General features: G+C 38.3%; 1 non-coding gene across 1 annotated transcript; it reads right to left on the bottom strand.

Moving 5' to 3' along the window:
* Positions 1–3924: 3924 nt before the first annotated feature.
* Positions 3925–3998, bottom strand: TRNAV-GAC (transfer RNA valine (anticodon GAC)). The gene has a single exon. It is a non-coding gene; the product is annotated as a tRNA-Val (tRNA).
* Positions 3999–4575: the final 577 nt, after the last annotated feature.

Genomic DNA, 4575 nt, shown 5'->3' with positions numbered 1-4575 from the left:
TGTGTTTTCCTTTCTTTGTGGGGACTCACTTTGACGGTTTTTGGGGCAGATCAAGCATATTGCATTTGTTCCTATTGTAAATAGACTATGACGCCACCGGATCATCAACTGCCAGAAACATAGGATGAAGTTCATTCATCCTATATATATAATTCCAATATTCCAAATATAATCCAATATTCTGGAATATTTCATTGTCGTAGACTCATTAACCTCTTTAAGATCACGCGTGTAATATTATGTCCATACTCCACTGGAATAAATCTAAACAAATTATCTGTGTTTTCTTTCCACTCTCTCCGCCATCGCGAAGCTTTAAAAGCAACCCTGTTATCTACGGACGATTTTTTTTTTCACACATGTAATGCATGTTTCTCCTATATATATGTAAGAGCGAAAGAGAACACGTAGGGTGAAGATTGAAAGAGCACTCTATAAAAATACTCTCTTATCTACCTCTTATCTATTATACTTTTTCCTTCTTCGTTTTTGTAACGTGCGGTTAGGTTAGGACAAGGTTACCATATTTATCGCCAATTTGCTAAATAGGGGTTATCCGGATTTCTTTCGAAACGCCTGTACATGAAGTGGTTAAATCTTGTTTTTGATCCGAATTAGTTTTCTTTATTTTGAACGCCTCTATCCCACATTGCCCCATGGAAATTTTTTTTCTTGTTTTTCAAGTACCTTTTCCCCCATAGTTATAATATTCATTTTTAAGTACGGTATACTTACCAATGCAAAGACAAGAAACCAAATTTTATTGGAATGCAGGTTTCGGGTTTCCCTCTACCATTTTTAAAACTGAAAAAATCGAAAAAAATAAAGGGTATTCTATTTAACCGAATGTACTATACAGGGTGTCCTGTAAGTGCTAATGTGGCCTTTATCTCATCAACCGTCCGTCGTAGAGGTATAGTTTAACTTAAAACAATGCTCAAAAGGCGTTCAAACCCTGTACCAGTTATGAGAGTGAAAATACAGTGTCTAACGCTGTAACAAAATTTTAAAAACTTAATTTTTAGACGGTCCCCCCTTGTCCTCTAACTTCCAATTAGAAATTCGTTGCCCTATCTCTCTCCCGAGTCCAATAAAAATAGAAAAGAAAAACCATGTTTCTAAGTGCAATATTTTGCACAGATATTCGAATTCAAAAATTGGAGAAAAATTGGGAAAGGACAGCAAAAATGAGATGGGGGGGGGGGAGTCGAGAAGCGTTGTCCGTTAGTTTTTGCTGTTATTTCATAATTTTTCCTCCGATTTTCGAATTCAAATATCTTAGCGAATATTACAAATAAAAGCATTACATTCTTCTTTTTTGTTCGCTTCAGGAGATACAGAGTAATAATTTTCTGATTAAAGGTTAGATTTCTTATTTCGTTATACACTGTATTTTCACTATCAAAGCTGGCACAGGGTAATTTATTAACGCCTCTTGCGCATTTCTTGGAATTGGATTCATACTTCTACGACAGACGGTTGATGATATAAAGGCCGCATTAGCACTTACAGGACACCCTGTATATACATTTCGATGACGAAATGACAAAAATAAAGTTTCGAAAATGAACGTAAGTCTGATGGCTTTTCCGTATAATGGAGAAAGTACATCTCTATAATGAGCGAATTCTTAGAAACAGATGCTTAAGAAACAAAAGCTTTTTGGAAACAAATGTTTCTCGGTATTGTGTACTGGATACTTCGAGGCATCTCTTTTTCCTCCTCTCTCTTGTACTTAACTAATGACGCGATCAACTAGAGTAGAAGATTGTGAAAGCAAATGGCGCCGACAAAAGTACAAGTACCCAGTATTATTTTTCGCTAATGCATTTGATCATTTGAAAATAATATATCGATTCCATAATGTAAAATCACAAATTCGAGAAGGGACCGTTTCTATGCGAAGGAAATGGGTTACGTTTTTTGGTGAAGTTTTCAATCGGAAACCGTTTGACCCATCGGGACCTAATTATGTGTATGTACCGGGAGGCGTGGGCCCCCCCTATCCCGCAGCAGGACCCCTAGGCTGGGATAGTTGGCTGACCCCCCCCCCCAAACCAGTTTATTAGCGGACCTCCTCTGTGGTTAATTTACGGTTTGAAAAATCTCAAAAAGAAGAGTGGGTAATAGTCGTTCCGGCCCTTGTCAGCCCTGCCCTTGTATGGGCCATGCCGAGAGGCATATTTATGTATAGTATACATATATCACTAGTGCTCGCAACACACAGGGTCTCGGGGTACCCAGGGAGTGGCACTGCACATATACTTTCGTTGGGAAGTTAAAGGATTTCATTTCCGGGGGGGGGGGTGGGGCTTTGACGGATCTCTGAAATCTCTCAAATACATAATAAAAATAACTATTTGAAATTTCTCGCCTTCAGTTGTGATTATGCATAATACCTTAGTGTAATTAGTGAATTTATAGATAAGAATTATTAGATAAGAAAAAAATTCCAAGTGTGTCTAATATGTGTGATGAATATATAGTCGGACTTCGATATAATAACAAATTTAGCGATAGTACCCCGATATAATGACAACAAATTTTGTAATCGTACCCCGATATTATGATAATAAATTTTACGGTCGTACTTCGATAGTATGATACAGGACACGCATGAGTTATCATGCACAGTCACCCCCCCCCCCCCTCGTATTCGCTGTATTTTTTCCCTTTATTGGACAATTTCTTTTGGCAACACTCAGAAATCGTCATTCACGTGTTTTGCTTACAAAATTTCAGTTGTGCGTGTTTAGGATGGCTCATTTTACTAGTGCTACTGATAATGCTTCGAAAAGGCAAAAAAAAAAGGTGAAAACTTTACAAAAAAAGTTGGAAATATTGACTATGCTTGGCGAAAGCAACTCAATTGTTGCTGTGGTCCGCCATTACGGAATGAACGACTCTACGATGAGATACATCAAGAAAAAAAGGAATCTGAAATTCGAGCTACCGTGGCTGTAGCTGCACCTTTGTCAGCGAAAACTTCGCATCGCCTGCGGAATCCACGTGTTTGTCGTACAAAAAATGTTGGTTTTTTTCTTGCAGGTACAAGATTGCTACAAAAAAGGTATTCCAATTGATTGTAATATTATAACGGAAAAGGCGAGAAACATATACTGTTCTATAAAGGAAATGGCAGGTGAAACGTCTATTTCATTAGAATTTTATGCACGTAAAAAGTGGTTTCATAGATAGATAGATAGAACCGCTAACAACCCTGGACTGATGCAAAGCAACTTACTTCCGTTCAAAAAAAGACAGGGTTGTGTCGGAAAAAGTTAGCAAAGATTTATAGCAGTGCCCCGTGCAGGCAAGTATCAAATCGTGCGCCCAGTGGCACATAAGGGCCGGACACTGCTGCCTCGGATTTCAAAAGAAGTGTTCAAAGGACTTGTGGGACAAGTAAGAAGAAGAAGTCGCCATGTTGAAGTGGGAGAGATTTGAGGATGGTCTAAATACATATGATATGAAGAAGAAGAAATTGCAAACAGAAATCACAATGTTTCAGAAAACATCGCACAACAATTGCGGCACCCTCTTTTACATTCCCTTCTACCTCTGTGTCACCCTGCTCTTTCTCATGATGTTCTAAGTATATAAGCAAGATATATTTAAAAAAAAACCTATGGTTTCGGTTATTCGCGGTCACCCCTGGAATGTAACCCCCGCGAATTCGGGGGGGGGGGGCGACTGTATAGTATATCATATAGTACGATTTATCATGTTTACAAACAGAGCGACACTTGGGTATTATGTATAATTACTGGTAAAATGATAATTTTTTTAGTACTTATTACATTTACCAATGACGCTTGGATACTACGCATAATCAGAAAATGTCACTCTCCGCCATCCATAGGAAAGTTTATAATAGCTGACTGATGCGAAGATGTATTTTGGGAAAGAGGAAATAAATCCAACTGTCCATGCGGGGAATCGAACCCAGGACCTCTCACTTGTCAGGTGAGCGTCCTAGACCATTAGACTACATAGGCAACAAACATCTCAATCTTTCCTCTCGTGTACATTGAACGGGACCGTTCATAGACGGTCGGACCAAACTCAGGCCAAAGCTCACAGTTGCTGGCATGCCACCTGATGGCGACTTATCCAAGGATGATGTGACTCTCCGCTATCATTACGGAAGTTTTTAACATACTGGCTGGCTGATGGGAAGATGAGTTCATCTTCTTCGCATCAGGCCAGCTATCAAAAGCCTTCGTTACTATATGTAATCACCGGTAAAAGTGATAAATTTAGAGAAATTTATAAAATTTACAAACGACGCTTGGGTAATGTACATAATCATTGGTAAATGTGATAAATTTATGGAAATTCATCCAATTTACCAAAATGATTGGTAAGTGTGCAAAATATAAGGTTATTATCTATAATAACCGAATTTACCATAATATACACTATGTTTCATGCCCGGGAGCTGTGCAAATGTTGCATATCTGGCCCACGGACTGAAAAGGTCATGCGCTCCTTTCTTAACTCATGCCAGAGAATTAAAAATTGTCTTTTTTTTTTCTATTTATCATTTCATTGATCATTTTTGTTGCACAACAA

Source organism: Pholcus phalangioides, unplaced genomic scaffold (genome assembly GCF_987345545.1).
Source record: "Pholcus phalangioides strain wild (caught in Gottingen) unplaced genomic scaffold, Ppha-v1.0 ptg000003l_1, whole genome shotgun sequence".
In the NCBI taxonomy this organism is placed as follows: domain Eukaryota; kingdom Metazoa; phylum Arthropoda; class Arachnida; order Araneae; family Pholcidae; genus Pholcus; species Pholcus phalangioides.
The sequence above is the reverse complement of the archived record's forward strand: the minus strand, read 5'-3'. Positions and strand labels throughout refer to the sequence as shown.